The 18,679-nt window shown below is 37.7% G+C and overlaps 1 protein-coding gene across 9 annotated transcripts in view; it reads left to right on the top strand.

Moving 5' to 3' along the window:
• Positions 1–18,679, top strand: part of ARHGAP24 (Rho GTPase activating protein 24) — an 881,574-nt gene that overhangs the window by 831,893 nt on the left and 31,002 nt on the right.

Here is an 18,679-nt window from a genome sequence, read left to right on the forward strand (position 1 = left end):
ATTATCACATGGATAGACACAGGTCTATAGAACAAATAGACAAGAAGACTCTTGAATACTTGATACAAGGTAAGGGAAGCATCATTGAGAGTATGGGTTTGTGCTAATAATAATAATTTAAAAATCATGTTAACTCATTTGAGATCCTTTTACTGGTCACATTAACAAAATCCTGAACAATAATACTACTCAGTGCTGGCAAGGTGTGTTGAGGTAGGCACCCTCATGATTAGAGATCATTGTAATCTTTCTAAAGAAATTTGGTAATATATTTCAAGACCCCTTAAGGAAAGCCCAATCCTAGAAAAAAACCAAATTTGTGAAAAAATTGAAGTGCAGAGTTGTTTCTTATAATTTCTATAATACCGAAGAATGAACACAATCTATTATATCTAGCTGTAGTGTGATTACTATAATAAAATGTTGCTTAGTAATTAAAATGTTCAGAAGATGCTAATTATATAATGATAAATGTAAAAATAAGACAGGTAAATTAATTTTACAAAATGTATCACAGTTTATAAAGATTCATAAATCCTCCCTGATAGAAAATTAAATGTAAAGGTAAGGAAATGAATTCAAAACTAAGGTCAGAGAATACATTTCAAAAATGCAGATATACTTTTGGTGGGGGAGCCTCATGTCTTAGTCTATACTTTGGAAAAAAAATTCAGTGGTTCCATAGTTCAGGCCTGTTTAGAATATATAAACAATGGTTTATCTAGGAGAAATGTAAAGTTTTGTGCTAAAATTAGAAAAAAGTTTGTCAGTGGGATTCTTTTAATAAAATATCACATTATGGGAAAACAGTATTCTGTACAACGAACTTCATGTGACATTGATAAATTTCAATGACCTTTTTCTTTGTATTTATGTAATGGTCTCAGTACATGCAGATGACCTTAATAGTAAAGTTTATTTATTAAAAATTCTCCTGACATAAGCATTTGAAGTTTGTTTCTGATTATAGATCTTTGCTAAATGTGAGAATAAGGGTCTATTTTATGTCTTAGGGTACTTGTAAGAAGAGATGTGCCCTGTAAGCATCTATTTCCTGATAACTATGGGCTAACAATAAACTTTATATAAAATATGATCCCAATTGCAAAAAATGCACTTTTTCCATAAAATGCATCAATGCATTGAGACCAAAGAAAATATAAGAAAAGATAAACATTAATTTTGTGTAATGAAGAAGAACGTACTCCCTTTTATACTATAAATTCAGTAAACCTTAACTTTTATAATCAGAAATTTAATCCGAAAGGTCTTTCAGTTAATTTCATGCTGCACAAAAATGTCTTTATCTTTTAATTTCTGAAGTATATCTACAGAAACTGCCTGTTCCCTAGAAAATTTGTAGAAGAGACTTATAGAGTGTATTTCAGCATAAGGCACGATATGATGATGTTAGTAGCCTGCTTTGAGAAAAAGGAGTGTCATTCATTTGCTCAGTCAGATTTCTACCCTGGTATATGAACTGACCCCCAAATTTTGTGGCATCAGCAAGAACAACCAATCACTTGTTCATAAATCAGCAATTTAGGCAGGACTTGATGAGGATGTGCTCATTTCTCCAACATGTTGATTAATATAGATCAGTTAAGTCTGAAGGATCTAAGGCATCACTCACATGTCTGGAGCATTATCTGAGATGAGTAAGCTAGCTGGGCTTCCAAGGTGGCGCCAGTGGTTAAGAACCCTCCTGCCAACACAGCAGACGTTAGAGACACAGGTTCGGTCCCTGGGTAGGGAAGATCCCCTGGAGGAGGTCATGGCAACCCACTCCAATATTCTTGCCCAGAGAATCCTATGGACAGGGGAGCTGGGTGGGCTACAGTCCATGGGGTCTCAAAGAGTCAGAAATGACTGAAACAACTTAGCGTACACAGAAGATTGCTGGAGGCTGCAATCTCTCTCTCTTTGAAGTCTCACATCCAGTAGAGCATCTCTTCATGCAACTTTTATCTCTGTCAGATTTATCAGACTCAGTGACATGGCTCAGGCTTCTAAAAGAGCCAATATGGAAGCTTGTAAGCACCGCATTGGTCTAAGCAAGTCACGAAAGAGGGGCAGCCTAGATTTCAGGGAAAGGAAATAAACTCCAGAGCTTAATGGATAGAAGTGGCATACATGTACAGGAAAGGAAGAATTTGTGGGATGTTATTTTAGAAGAAAATCACTATAGCTTTAAAATCTAGAAATAGGAGCAAGTTCCCCAACTTTGTTCTTTACAAGAGTGTTTTGTATATTCTACAACATTTGCGTATCTCTAGAAAATTTAGTGTAAGTTTGTCAGTTTTTACAAAAAAAATGCCTATATGATTTTGATAGATATTTCATTGACTCTAGAAATCAATTAGGAGAAAAGTGACAGTGTAGAAATATGAAATCTTCTAATCCTTGAACAAAGCCCATTTCAATGTGTCATTCAGTTCAGTTCAGTTGCTCAGTCGTGTCCGACTCTTTGCTACCCCAAGAATTGCAGCACGCCAGGCCTCCCTGTCCATCACCAACTCCCGGAGTTCACTGAGTCAGTGATGCCATCCAGCCATCTCATCCTCTGTCGTCCCTTTCTCCTCCTGCCCCCAATCCCTCCCAGCATCAGAGTCTTTTCCAATGAGTCAACTCCTCGCATGAGGTGGCCAATGTACTGGAGTTTCAGCTTTAGCATCATTCCTTCCAAAGAACTCCCAGGGCTGATCTCCTTCAGAATGGACTGGTTGGATCTCCTTGCAGTCCAAGGGACTCTCAAGAGTCTTCTTCAATACCACAGTTCAAAAGCATCAATTCTTTGGCACTCAGCTTTCTTCACAGTCCAACTCTCACATCCATACATGACCACTGGAAAAACCATAGCCTTGACTAGACAGACCTTTGTTGACAAAGTAATATCTCTGCTTTTCAATATGCTATCTAGGTTGGTCATGGCTTTCCTGCCAAGGAATAAGCGTCTTTTAATTTCATGGCTGCAGTCACCATCTGCAGTGATTTTGGAGCACAAAAAAATAAAGTCTGACACTGTTTCCCCATCTATTTGCCATGAAGTGATGGGACCAGATGCCATGATCTTCGTTTTCTGAATGTTGAACTTTAAGCCAACTTTTTCACTCTCCTCTTTCACTTTCATCAAGAGGCTTTTTAGTTCCTCTTCACTTTCTGCCATAAGGATGATGTCATCTGCATTACTGAGGTTATTGATATTTCTCCTGGCAGTCTCGATTCCAGCTTGTGCTTCTTCCAGCCCAGCGTTTCTTATGATGTATTCTGCATAGAAGTTAAATGAGCAGGGTGACAATATACAGCCTTGACCCACTCCTTTTCCTATTTGGAACCAGTCTGTTGTTAGGACTTTTCATATTTCAGCAGTATTTTGTAATTTTCACTGTAAGATCTTGCTCTGTTTTGTTACATTCATCCTTAATGCTCCAATAAATACCATTGTTTTTATGTTTAATTTTCTAATTTCTCCTGCTAGATTATATAAATATGAGATTTATAGAGAGATTTTTTTTCCTACAAACTTGACAAATTTATTTATAAATGCTAGAGGATTTTTTTTTTAGATCTTTTTGGATTTTCTCTATACATGACCTTATTGACTGTAGATAATGAGAATTTTATTTATTCTTTTTTGATATGCTTTGTATTCCTTTTTCTTGTCTTTTTGTCCTTGCTAAGAACTATTCTATAAGAGTGGTGAGTGGACATATGTTTCTTATATGTAGAGGGAAGTTTTTAGTTTTTTGCTATTATTCATGATGGTAGCTATAAGTTCTGTGTAGTTGCTCTTTATCATGTTTGAAAATGCTCTTTTATTTCTGGTTTGCTAACAGTTTTAATAATGACTGACAACTGAATTTTATCAAGTCCACTTTTCCCATATTTACTGTAGAAATTATATGATTCTTCTGTTTAATTATGTTAATGAGGTGGATTTCAAATTTTAAGCCATCTTTGCACTCCTAGAATAAACCACATTTGGTTGTGATGTATTACTCTTAAACAACTTGCTGAGGATTTCTGAACCCATCTGTTTTGTGGTTGCTGACTCAGCAGTTTATTTTCTTGTAATGCATTTGACTACTTCTGTTATCAAAGAAATTCTGGTCTCAAAAGTAGCTGGAAAGTATTCCTTCAACCTCTATTTTCAGAAAAAAGTATATGTAGGTTGTATTATTTCCTCCATGTACCTTGGGTAAAATTTACCAATGATGTCCTTGGAGATGAGGTGAAAGAGATTGATCCTGAACAATGCAGTATGTTATAATAAGAAATGTCATTTTTATTCTAAGTGAAATGGAAATCCATTGAAAGACACTTAAACAAATGGAAAATTTTTATTTACATGTTAAAAAGAAAAAAAATCAGTCTGTGATAGAAAACTAATATTTTCTACTAATCTACCCACAGAGCACTTCTGACACCAAATATGTAGGTTTTCCACAACAAGAAAATTCTCCAGTTCTTGATGGACACCCACTGACTGTTCTATGAGTTAATCAGTTCTGACAATAACTACTCAGAGTTAGTTCAGACCCCACATGTTAAGGGCTCACTTCCACAAGACTGCCTCACCACCCCCCACCCACCTCAGGCACCAATCAGGAGTCCCATCAGGTTATCACCTGTACTTCTGACCAACCAGCCATAAATCTGAGAGTTCAGTCATTTGCTAGAAGAGCTCACAGAATTCAGGAAAACAGTCCATTTACTAGGTTACTGGTTTGTGATAAAAGGATACAATTCAGGAACACAGATGAAAGACAGGTGTAGGGCAGGGATGGTGGAGGGGCTCGGAAGTCACACCCTCCCCACTTAGACCACCTTCCTTGCACTTACCTGGACGTGTTCACTAACCTACAAGTTTTCTGAACCCCTTCAGTGAGGAAATTTTTATGAAGACTTCATTACATAGGGATTTCCTAGGTGGCAGAGTGGTGAAAAATCCACCTACCAATGCAAGAAACTCAAGAGACATAGGTTCAATCCCTGGGTTGGGAAGATCCACTGGAAAAGGAAATGGCAACCCACTCCAGTACTCTTGCCATAGGCATGATTGATTAATCTTTGGGGCTAGGGTTCCAACCTTCTATTCTGATTGGTTTCTCTGGCAACCACCCTTCACCCACTCCACCCTTCATCCTCCTTAAGGACTTTCTCAAGGATGCCTTAAGTAAATTCAGGCACAACTGAAAGAACTTGGTAGGAATAATGAAGAATTTTTCCTTTCTCTTTCCTCATTCCAGAACTATTTTAGGAACTGGGGATAAAAATAAAATAACAAAAGATGCTTCTGTATTCTTATAATTTAGGAAATTACAAGGGTTTTAGGTGCTCTGACCAGGAGCTAGGGATGAAAATCAAAAGAGATCATGTTATCACACTCTAGCAATCTGAATATGCTTGTTTTGATAAGTAAATTGTTTAGCTTGAGTCCCTTAGTCATAGGGAGGCAGATATGAAAATTGCTGCTGATTAAAAAAAAAAAGAATTCCCACATCCATGGACCACAAAATAAAAAGAGTAACATGTTTAACCAAGTGTAATTGTAAACTACATTCTTTGGGAATAAATAATCCATAATTTTCCAAGGAAAGTGAATTACTTTTGGAAATGTGTTCAAATACAGTTTTCAGCCCATCAGATTTTTTAGTGAACTGGCTGAGTTTAAAATTTCATGTGATCAAGTCCTAGTTCAGGTTTCAGTTTGGGGGGATGTGAAGGCAAACTGCTGGGGAACATTTACTAGTTCAAGTTCTTCTCACCAGTGTTCATCATCAAAGTGATCTGAAAAAGAATATAAGTTTAAAAATATAGATTGTGCACAATGTTTTGACTAGATATTAGTATATAAAGCAAAGCACAGAAAATTTTCTTTGTGAAATGTTAAAGAATAAGAATGAATAAATGGTATCCCCCGTTTATTCTAACAAAGCTTGTACCTCACTAAAGAGTCAACCGGATTTAGCTTTCATCTTTATCTTTATTAAAATCTGGAAAGAAAATCCCACAGGAATTCTGCAAAGACCATCTCTAATTTTAATATTAAGGCCTAATAGTAAGTACTATAGCTCTAATATTAAGCTCTTTGAGTTTTAAAGTAAGCTTTTTAAATAACATTTTATACTTATGAAAGTATAGTGCTATTAAAATTTAATATAAACATTATTAAAATCACATTTTAAATTATAACATTTTGTATACAATATAGAAGCATATAAGAAAGAAAGATGAATATTTTAAAACGAAACAACCCAGAGAGGTCTTGTTATATATATGTATATAACATATATATATATAAGTTGATATGTACAGAATAAAAATAAAGATATATCTAAATGCAGATTTTTATATACACACACGCACACACAAATACTGGAATCACACAGTTTTTGCATTTTGCCTTTTCATGTTAACACTGTATCATAAACAACTTTCCATGTATTAAGTAATTTTCATAACCATGATTTCAGGGATAATATAATAATTCATAGCCCATGAGGTCGCAAAGAGTCGGACACGACTGAGCGACCGAGCTGAACTGGTAGTAATTCATCATACCGTCGTAGGGGCTTGTCTCATTCTCCTCTGTTGTTTTCAGTGTTTTGCATATATCAGTCATGTACTGCTGAGCATCTAGTTCATAAATCAGCCTGTGCTTTTGAAGCTGTGGATCCATTTGGAAGTTAATATTTCATATTTGAATGAAAGGAAATATCTTGTGTTACAAGAGAAAAAAAAGATGGTTTGGGAAGGAGAAATTTAGAACATAGACTGCTTGAATTTAGAAATTGCAAGTACATGTGCCAGCTTTTATGAGACCAGGCACCTTCTGCTCTTCTTTAACAGTATCAAATGCTATTTTCCCAGTTCTGAGGTCCAGGTTTGAGACCTTTATGTATGAATGACTTGTTCCTACAGTTAGATGAGGTATTTCCACAGACTCCTAGACCAAAGGGAATTCTGTGAGAAAGGACACTTTCACTGACCTGAAAGAATTTGTATTTAATCAGTTTATGTCAACTGTAAAAAACAACAGATGTTGGAGTTCCTAACCATTCTTTTCTTATTATTTCTGTTTCAAAGTGAAACAAATCAAAATATAACATTTTATGTTAAACTTCCCCACATTGAAGGGACAAAAATGAAATGCAGAATGTGTGAAACCAGATTAGGAGCCAAGTGTTATTTTGTTTCCAAAGCTCTCCAGATGGTATCAGCTGTTAAAGAAGATGCAGTTTGGAAGAGCTGGGAAGGTAGCCTCAAAAATGGCCATGGGGGTGTCACATTGTAGCATTAATTGCTCAGCAACAAAATAACTACACACTTACAACACCACCTTCAAGAGCTAAGACAGAAGGCTGGAGAAGCCTGCAATTTTACACACTCTGTCCAAGAATCCCACAAGACAGCTGCTGTCCGAGGTACCCCAACTGCCCTCCCGCTTATACTGAGCTCATTCTGCCTTCATCCCTCCTCCTCTTCTCCTGTTTTGTTTATTTTTCATTTGTGTTGGTGACTGATTCAGGATCACTAAAAAAACTTCAAGTCTACAGATGTAAATGAAAATAAATAAATAAAAACCCTAACTTTAGGAAAAGCCAGACACATTTTCATTTTACCCTCTGGGTAGCCATATTTTGAGCCTTACCAACCTGAGTTATAAAAAGTGACCTTGAAAAGGACACACTACAGATTCTCAAACATTATTTTGGAAAAGAATGACCCAGAGAGAGATCTCAAGGTCCAGATGCCCAGACCCCAATGGCTCTCATTCTGATTTAAAAGGATTGAGGATACCTAGGAATCTGCATTTCGGGCAAATCCCCAGATAATCCTCATATGCATTCTTATACACATGGTGTTCTAACCACAGCTTGAGACATGGTAGACAGACAATGGGCTGCAGAAGTGTGGGTTGGAGGAAAATTGCTTCTTTATAGTGACATGCCTCCGTTTCCTAATATATGAAATGGAGACAAAAATTAACATCAAGGCAATACTTGGAGAAGCATATTAGTTCTGACTCAGCTCAACAGGTCTTACTTACACTGTTCTGAAAAATATATTACTTTCTGGGGAATACATTTTATGTGTAAAATTAAAAATTTCCTATCGGCTAAAATGGGTCTGAAATTTTAGAACAGCCTAAAAAGTACATCCCTATACCTTTGCTTTGATGTCAAGAAAACTCTTGAGAGTCCCTTGAACAGCAAGGAGATCAAACCAGTCAATCCTAAAAGAAATCAACCCTGAATATTCATTGAAAGGACTAATGCTGAAGCTGAAGCTCCAATACTTTGGCCACGTGATGGGAAGAGACAACTCATTGGCAAAGACTTTGATCCTGGGAAAGATTTTTGAGGGCAGGAGGAGAAGGGGACGACAGAGGATGAGATGGTTGGATGGCATCACCAACTCGATGGACATGAGTTTGAGCAAACTCCAGGAGATAGTGAAAGACAGGGAAGCCTGGTGTGCTGCAGTCCATGATGTCACAAAGAGTAAGATGTAATTTAGCTACTGAACAACAATATTTTGATCCATGTTAAAACTCAAACACTGTGGAGTTGGATAACATACTACAGACATAGAGCGTTTGTATCATAGTATAAATTAAAGATCTTGCCGAGCCTGATTGTGGAAAGTGAAGAAAGAAAATAGTAGCTTGAGGGCATAAGAACAGGTAGAGTTGGAAAAGCAAAGTACAGACTCAGAGGAGTTCACCTAAGGCAAGCCCTGAACTTACAGATGGCAAATTAGCTTCTTATTTTCAGCAACTGAGAAGATTTTCCCAAGTCCAGAAAGAAGTCAGCCCTCCAAAGTTCTGGGCATCTATTTAGCTATGGTAGCTCCTAACATTTCTATATTTTGATGCAGTTCTTATATATTATGGTGGCTTGACAAGACTGATAACCATTGTTTTACAGTACTTTTCAAATGTCTGTCGAATGACATAGGACTATCCTGACTTTGACCATATGCTTATAACACCTGTGTATGATTTTCTGATATTTTTCCTTAAATTTTTTTCACTGTTTTTATTTTTGATCAATTTCATTGTAAAAGGAACTTGATATTTTTCCCCCTAAAAAGCAGCATCACTTGCTACAAATACAAGGTTAATATAGCACAAGTGCAATGGCCACGAAGCATCTTATTAAATGCTATCTGAATATAGCTGCTTTGGGAAAACTCTGACCCTTGGAACCTCTGTTTATTTCATGAAAGTGAAGATTGGCAGGTGCCAGAAGCACTTGAGAACTTCTCTCATCCCCAACTGGTACTTCCACTTGATATAATAGTCAGGAATAGCAAATCAAAAATGGACTTGTGTTGCTACTGTGTTATTTGTTATCACTTCATGTCCTGCCCATGTGGCACTTGATTTGGAAGTGCCTCTTGATGAGGGTGAAAACAGATAATGAAAAAGCTGGCTTTAAACCCAACATTCCAAAAACTATGACCATGGCATCTGGTCCCTTCATTTCATGGCAAATAGATGGGGGCAAAGTGGAAACAGTGACAAATTTTATTTTCTTGGGCTCCAAAATTGTTATGGATAAGGACTGCAGCCGTGAAATTAAAAGATGCTTGCTTCTTGGAAGAAAAGACAAACCTAGACAGAATATTAAAAAGCAAAGACATCACATTGCCAACAAAGGTCTATATAGTCAAAGCTATGATTTTTCCCATTGTCACATACGGATGTGAGAATTGGACCATGACAAAGGCCGAGTACCAAAGAATCAATGCTTTTGAATTGTGATGCTAGAGAAGACTCTTGAGAGTCCGTTGGATTGCCAGGAGATCAAACCAGTCCATCCTAAAGGAAATCAACCCTGAATATTTATTGGAAGGACTGATGCTGAAGCTGAAGCTCCAGTACTTTGGCCATCTGATGTGAAAAGCCAGTGCATTTGGAAAAAACCCTGATGCTGAGAAAGACTGAAGGTAGGAGGAGAAGGGGGTGACAGAGGATGAGATGGTTGGATGGCATCACGGATTTAATGGACAGGAGTTTGCGCGAACTCTAGGAGATAGAGAAGAACAGGGAAGCCTGGTGTGTTTCAGTCCACGGGGTTGCAAAGAGTCTGACATGACTTAGTGACTGGACAACAACCACACTTTGGGAAATACAGTCCACTTTTCGCCAGTACTGACAGCCCTACTTCCTTGAATGTTTGGCTTCATATCTAATGTGAACCATGGGTATAACTTGCAAGAGTCTCATGAAACCCTCTTGTAAACATACCAAGGTCTGAAAAATTAATGAGCTTCAGGGAAAATGTTTCATATGTGGAAAATACTTGCTCAAATGATACTTACTAAATACTTTATGTAAGACAGATTGCTAGCTGGAAATCTGTCGTGTTCCATTATGCTTACTCTCTTGGTAATGTATTTTAAAAGTACATCTGAAGCGGGGGACCTGAATTTCTCTTTCCTTTCATTTTAATTTTGAATAAATTTAAGCTCACTTCCACTAACCTGATTGAGTGATGAAAAAAAAATAGCCAATTAACCAAGAACTTTCCAAGTATTTGGCATATCTGTCAGTTGGCATCTGTGTACTTATTTGTAAGAAACAGTGGAGGAATAAGAGTTCAGACTTTGATGAGAAGCAGGCACCATTTACTTCATATGTTAACAATCTGAGACTAGTTGCTTCTCCAAATTCCTAGTGTCCTTGTATGTAAAATGGAAATAATCCCGAACAACCCCCTCAGTTGGATTCGTGCACTTAAAAATAAAAGAGAGTGGAACAAAACCACCAGGAATAAATGGTACAATGTGAAGAAGGCATTTAGCATATTTATTATCATTTAAGTATCATGACATTGATGATGATGGTTTTAACATTCTGGGCTTCCCAGGTGGCGCTGCTGCTGCTAAGTCGCTTCAGTCGTGTCCGACTCTGTGCGACCCCATAGTCGGCAGCCCGCTAGGCTGCCCTGTCCCTGGGATTCTCCAGGCAAGAACACTGGTGGTAAAGAACCCTCCTACCAATGCAGGAGACATAAGAGACACAGGTTTGATATTTGGGTCAAGAAGATCCCCTGGAGGAGGGCATGGCGATCCACTCCAGTATGCTTGCTTGCAGAACTCCATAGACAGAGGAGCCTAGCGGGCTGTGGTCCATGGGGTCGCAAAGAGTTGGACACAACTGAAGTGACTTAGCATGCATAGCATGCACGCGTGACAAGGAAAAGTAATATGCCTGAACACATAAATACAGAAATTGTGCTTAACTATGAACTCTTCAGTGTTTTTAATACAGAATATCTTCTTTTAAGTTTTGAAATCTCCATAGCGATTCCTACTGAAACAGATAAGCATAAGGTCTTATATTCTGAAAATATGTTTTTGTGTGTCTTGTAAGTCAGATTGCAAATATTCTTGCAGGAGTTTGGTGAAAGTACATCCCTTAAAGGTATATATTTTGTGAAATAAATGTATTGAGTTACATTTTACATATCATGCAATTTGCCCATTTCAAGGCAGTGATTTTTAACAGATTTCCCACGTTATGCAGCTGTTACCATGTATCAGTTTTAGAACATTCTCTTCACTCAAATAGCATTTCTTGTACCCTTATTGTTATTCCTAGCTGCCCTTCCTCCCCAGCAGTCACTAATGTACTTTCTGTCTCTATAGATTTTCCTTTTTTTGGACATTTTGTATAAATAGAATTATTCAATATATGGTCTCTTGCATCCAGCTTTTTTCACTTAAACATAATGCTTTTGAACTTCATCCATATTTCAGCAAATATCAGCAGTTTATTGCTTTGCATTCATGAATAGAACTTCAGTTTGTGGAAATAGTACAGCTTGTTTATTCATTTATCAGTTGGTAGATATTTCAGTTGCTTCTGCTTTTTGGCTTTTAGAAGTAATATTGTGAATATGCATTTTGCATGGACATGTTTGCATTTCTCTTTGGTGCACACCTACAAGTGAAATTGCTAGGCTTTATCTGTGTTGAACATTTGGGTAATTGCCAAACTGTTTTCCAAAATGGCTGCGACATTTTATATTTCCACTAGCAGTGTATGAGTGTTTCATTTTTTTATCCTAGCTATTCTAGTGAATGTGGAATGGTATCTAATTGCTGTTGTAGTTTGCATTTCCTTGATGACACTGATTCTGTGTATCATTTTATATGTGTATGAGCCATTCTTTAAATACATCTTATAAGGCATACAGTTTTTTATTTTTCTGATTATCTTGATAATTTATTATAAGGAAATGGTTGAAAAATTGCTAAAGAAACAAGATTGTATTCTGGGAATTAAGGTAAACATCTGTGAACTATAGAAAGCCTACATATACATAGTCATGATGATCTCACTGTTGATATTCACTTAAAAATCTATATTTGTAAAGCAAAACTCTGCGTGTGTAACTAAAACATGAGCTCAAAGAAAGTAGAGAATTTTAAGACTCTTGATGATCTTTTTTCCCCTAACATCTACAACAGTGTCTGACACAATGTAGACATTCAATAAATCTTTGTCCTTCACTATCTCCTGGAGTTTGTTGAAACTCTTGTCCATTGAGTTGTTGATGCCATCCAAATATTTCATCCTCTGTCAGCCTCTTCTCCTCCTGCCCTAGCCTAGGTACCCAACTAACACAAATACTATATACGCTGTAATAAGTTTATAATGCTTTTAACACAAATAATACTTTAAAAAACACACACAAAAAAGAAAACATTCTTAATCTTACAGTACAGTACCTTGATGAGTTCAGTAGTACAGTGTAACAGCTGGCCTACAGGGACTGGTGTTGAGCGAACAGGCAAAAAGAGTTACTGACTCGGGGAGGGAGAAAGGGGTGGGAGATGGTAGAGCTGAAGGATGGGCAGCAATACGAAATGGAGGGCAAGCTGTGATTTCTCTCATGCCTGGCATTGGGCTTCCCAGGTGGCTCAGTGGTAAAGAATCTGCCTGCCAATGCAAGAGATGTGTGTTTGATCCCTGGGTTGGGAAGATCCCTGGAGGAGGAAATGGCAACCCTCTCCAATATTTTTGCCTGGAGAATGCTTGGACAGCAGACCCTGGCAGGTTACAGTCCATGAGGTCACAAAGAGTTGAACACAACTTATCAGGCACACACTGACATGGATGGAATACGTGTTTGCATCTTTGAAAGTTCACAACTCAAAGAGCTGTAATATAGGGGATTTACTGTATATGTGGTAGTAAAGTATCCTTTCCAACAAAGAGCTGAACAACATTTTAGTGTGAGATCCACAATAAGTATATAATTGGATTCTTTTAAAACTTTTTCTTTTTTCCCTCAATATATATGTGTGTGATCAGACACTCAGTCATATCTGACTCTTTGCAACCCCATGGACTGTGATGTTGGCTTCTGCTGTCCATGGAATTTTCCAGGCAAAAGTACTGGTGTGGGTTGCCATTTCCTCCTCCAAGGGATCTTCCTGATCCAGGGATTGAACCCATGTCTCCTGCATCTCCTGCATTGGCAGGTAAATTCTTTACCACTGAGCCACCTGGGAAGCCCCAACTGGGATGGTATCATTTAGCTCACATTTGGAGAATGCTTTTGTGTTGTAATAAAAGACCACTGAAGTGTCCAAAGGAGGGACAAGTTTTGAGTGGATTTGAACACTTTTGGTGTTGATTTTGTAGATTCACATGGATATACCAGAAAATCCATTTAAGTTCCTTTTAAGACTATGAATTATAGATTCAGCAATGTAAAACTAAACCTTTATTCATCTCCTTTATAATGCACAAAGATTTTTTTCCCCTACATTATTGACTTTATTAGAAGAAAATAAGAATTCTGGAAAAGAATGTTTGCCTCCTTTATTGTTTATCCTAGAGTCAGATCATCAAAATCTTCCAAAATTTTGGTTTCCCTGGTGGTTCGGGGGTTAACTAACATTCTGGGCCTCCAGTGCACGTGCTGCATCCCTGGTTGGAAAACTGAGATCCCACAGGCCTTGCCACTCAGCCCCCCTCCTCCAAAAGTTCCCAAAATTATGATGGTTACAAAAATACATGAGCAACATGCAAAAGAGTCAGTGTTGAAGACACATTAATAAGAAAAAAAAAGTTATATTAAGGAAACTTTGGTTGCTATTTAGTTTTCAATAACTAGAAAAATTATGTGTGATACTTAGTTCTGGTTTTTTTATTTAAAAATGAAAATATTGAATTATGTACATGAATTTTAAATGCTGTTGGGGGAATTTTAAAAGATATTTTTAGCATATGCCCATCAGCATCAGAACATCAATAATCCTTCTCTGGAACATTCTTGATTGCATAATCTGAAATCTCTCAGAAAAAAAAAAAAAAGATTATTTGTTGAATGTATTATGATGATGACATTTCCTTTGTTTCTCCTGAAATTCCATCTGTGGAGTTTAGTAAAGGGAAAAATATGTAGGCAGACAACATAAATTTGTAAAGTAACTAAATACAGCTGTAACTTCTCTATCTTAGCTAAGGCAAGTTCATTAACTGTTTGCCAGGATTTTGAAGACCACATGAAACTGAAATTACAGCTCATAATGCTTCAAGTACTGAGTACAGTTGAAGCCAGCCGGAGCTATGTGACAGTGTCAGGTACATACAGGTACTAATGTCAAGATATGGATGCTGGTAGCGTTGTATAAACCCTCTATGAAAGAATACTTCATGTCTGTACATGGGAGTCAAATGTTAGGAAAGATGGCATACCCCATTTTAAACAAGAAATGTGAGATCATCATTCATATCTCACTGCTGCTAAGTCACTTCAGTCGTGTCCGACTCTGTGCGACTCCATAGACGGCAGCCCACCAGGCTTCCCGTCCCTGGGATTCTCCAGGCAAGAACGCTGGAGTGGGTTGCCATTTCCTTCTCCAATGTATGAAAGTGAAAAGTGAAAGTGAAGTCGCTGGGTTGTGACTCGTATCGACCCCATGGACTGCAGCATACCAGGCTCCTCCATCCATGGGATTTTCTAGGCAAGAGTATTGGAGTGGCTTGCCATTGCCTTCTCCATCACATCTCACTAGATAATTACATAATCATAGTATACTTTAGTTCAGTTCAGTTCAATCACTCAGTCAGTCATGTCCGACTCTTTGTCACCCTATGGACTGCAGCATGCTAGGCCTCCCTGTCCATCACCAACTCCCAGAATTTACTCAAACTCATGTCCATTGAGTCAGTGATGTCGTCCAACCATCTCATCCTCTGTCATCCCATTCTCCTCGCGCCTTCAATCTTTCCGAGCATCACGGTCTTTTCAAATGAGTCAACTCGTCACATCAGGTGGCCAAAGTATTGGAGTTTCAGCTTCAACATCAGTCCTTCCAATGAACACCCAGGACTGATCTCTTTTAGGATGGACTGGTTGGATCTCCTTGCAGTCCAAGGGACTCTCAAGAGTCTTCTCCAACACAACAGTTCAAAAGCATCAATTCTTCGGCACTCAGCTTTCTTTATAGTCCGACTCTCACAGTCATACATGACCACTGGAAAAACTATAGCCTTAAGTAGACAATCTTTGTTGGCAAAGTAATGTCTCTGCTTTTTAATATGCTGTCTAGGTTGGTCTTAACTTTCCTTCCAAGGAGTAAGCATCTTTTAATTTCATGGCTGCAGTCACCATCTGAAGTGATTGTGGAGCCCCAAAAAATAAAGTCTGACAATGTTACCACTGTTTATCCATCTATTTGCCATGAAGTGATGGGACCAGATGCCATGATCTTAGTTTTCTGAATATTGAACTTTAAGCCAACTTTTCTCTCTCCTCTTTCAGTTTCATCAAGAGGCTCTTTAGTTCTTCTTCACTTTCTGCCATAAGGTTGATGTCATCTGCATATCTGAGGTTATTGATATTTCTCCCAGCAATCTTGGTTCCAGCTTGTGCTTCTTCCAGTCCAGCGTTTCTCATGATGTACCCTGCATATAAGTTAAATAAACAGGGTCACAATATACAGCCTTGATGTACTCCTTTTCCTATTTGGAACCAGTCTGTTGTTCCATGTCCAGTTCTAACTGTTGCTTCCTGACCTGCATACAGATTTCTCAAGAGGAAGGTCAGGTGATCAGGTATTCCCATCTCTCTCAGAATTTTCCACAGTTTATTGGGATCCACACAGTCAAAGACTTTGGTATAGTCAATAAAGCAGAAATTGATGTTTTTCTGGAACTCTCTTGCTTTTTCTATGATCCAGCAAATGTTGGCAATTTGATCTCTGGTTCATCTGCCTTTCCTAAAACCAGTTTGAACATCTGGAAGTTCACAGTTTATGTATTGCTGAAGCCTGGCTTGGAAAGTTTTAAGCATTACTTTACTAGTGTGTGAGATGAGTGCAGTTGTGTAGTAGTTTGAGCATTCTTTGCCTTTGTCAAGCATTGGAATGAAAACTGATCTTTTCCAGTCCTGTGGCCACTTCCCTGAGTTTTCCAGATTTGCTGGCATATTGAGTGCAGCACTTTCACAGCATCATCTTTTAGGATTTGAAATAGCTCAACTGGAATTCCATCACCTGCACTAGCTTTGTTCATAGTGATGCTTCCTAAGGCCCACTTGACTTCACATTCCAGGATGTCTGGCTCTAGGTGATTCGGCCGTTAAGATCTCTTTTGTACAGTTCTACTGTGTATTCTTCCCACCTCTTCTTAATATCTTCTGCTTCTGTTAGGTCCTTACCATTTCTGTCCTTTATTGAGCCCATTTTTGCATGAAATGTTCCCTTGGTATCTCTAATTTTCTTGAAGAGATCTCTAGTCTTTCCCATTCTATTGTTTTCCTCTATTCTTTGCACTGATCACTGAGGAAGGCTTTCTTTTTTATTATTTTATTTTATTTTATTTTAAAACTTTACAATATTGTATTGGTTTTGCCAAATATCAAAATGAATCTGCCACAGGTATACATGTGTTCCCCATCCTGAACCCTCCTCCCTCCTCCCTCCCCGTACCATCCCTCTGGGTCATCCCAGTGCACCAGCCCCAAGCATCCAGTATCATGCATCGAACCTGGACTGGCGACTCGTTTCATACATGATAGTATACACGTTTCAATGCCATTCTCCCAAATCATCCCACCCTCTCCCTCTCCCACAGAGTCCATAAGACTGTTCCATACATCAGTGTCTCTTTTGCTGTCTCATATACAGGGTTATTGTTACCATCGTTCTAAATTCCATATATATGTGTTAGTATACTGTATTGGTGTTTTTCTTTCTGGCTTACTTCACTCTGTATAATAGGCTCCAGTTTCATCCACCTGATTAGAACTGATTCAAATGTATTCTTTTTAATGGCTGAGTAATACTCCATTGTGTATATGTACCACTGCTTTCTTATCCATTCATCTGCTGATGGACATCTAGGTTGCTTCCATGTTCTGGCTATCATAAACAGTGCTGCAATGAACATTGGGGTACATGTGTCTCTTTCCCTTCTGGTTTCCTCAGTGTGTATGCCCAGCAGTGGGATTGCTGGATCATAAGGCAGTTGTATTTCCAGTTTTTTAAGGAATCTCCACACTGTTCTCCATAGTGGCTGTACTAGTTTGCATTCCCACCAACAGTGTAAGAGGGTTCCCTTTTCTTACATCTCCTTGCTATTCTTTGGAACTCTGCATTCAAATGGGTATATCTTTCCTTTTCTCCCCTGCTTTTCATTTCTTTTCACAGCTATTTGTAAGGCCTCCTCAGTCAGCTATTTTGCTTTTTTGCGTTTCTTTTTCTTGGGGATAGTCTTGCTTAGCAAATATATGTTATTCCTTCCAGTTTTGTTTTTTTTTTTCCTGAGCCATTCCTGAGGGATATGTGAAGTGAACAAGAAGTATCTTAGTCCACTTCTTTCAAGCTGTAGTCACATAATCCAATGAATAATAAGTGCAGTTTGTTAAGTATAATTTTAAAATATCTGTCGATGAATTTTCTTGTGTCACTTACTATGAGTGCTTTCTTTATATCCACCTGAAAATAGGTCATCTGAATTGACAATAATTTTCCAATTTTTTAAATCATTCGTGCATTTCCTGGCATATATTTCACACTTCATGAATTTAGGAAATCATATTTCACAGAACAGCCAGAGAAAGTATTAACGCGTGGATATTACTCCATCGTGACTCCCACCTAAATTAGAAATGCCTATGTTTATTAAAAATCGTAGCAAACTAACTACTTCTTCCATTGGCAACAATAGATGCTCTGTGCAATGTCAAAGGCTAGAGCTTTCTCCTGAGACAATTCTGAATAAATATAATAAAGTTCTGGCACTGAGAGAAAACAAAATCCAACACGCATAGTCAATCAGGGAGAGTCTTGATTCATTTTCGTCATACCATAAAACCAATTGGATACATCGTCAAAAACTCTATGAATAACACCTTAGACTAACACAATGTTACATGTCAAGTATATCTCCATAAAAATAAACTAAACAAATATGTTTTCAGTTACAAAATTAATCAACATGGATATTAAAATGAATTAATATGGCCCTGGTGAAGTGGGATTCAAGGTTCAATGTTATATCCAAATTTAACTTAGAAGTAACATTGCAACACAAATGGTGCATCCTTGTACTATAAATAATGTTGTGTGTGTGTGCTCAGTCGTGCCTAACTCCTTGCAACTCAGAGTTAAGTATAACAAATAATTTTTCTAGTTATTGAAAACT

Source organism: Bos taurus, chromosome 6, assembly GCF_002263795.3.
Source record: "Bos taurus isolate L1 Dominette 01449 registration number 42190680 breed Hereford chromosome 6, ARS-UCD2.0, whole genome shotgun sequence".
Classification (NCBI taxonomy): domain Eukaryota; kingdom Metazoa; phylum Chordata; class Mammalia; order Artiodactyla; family Bovidae; genus Bos; species Bos taurus.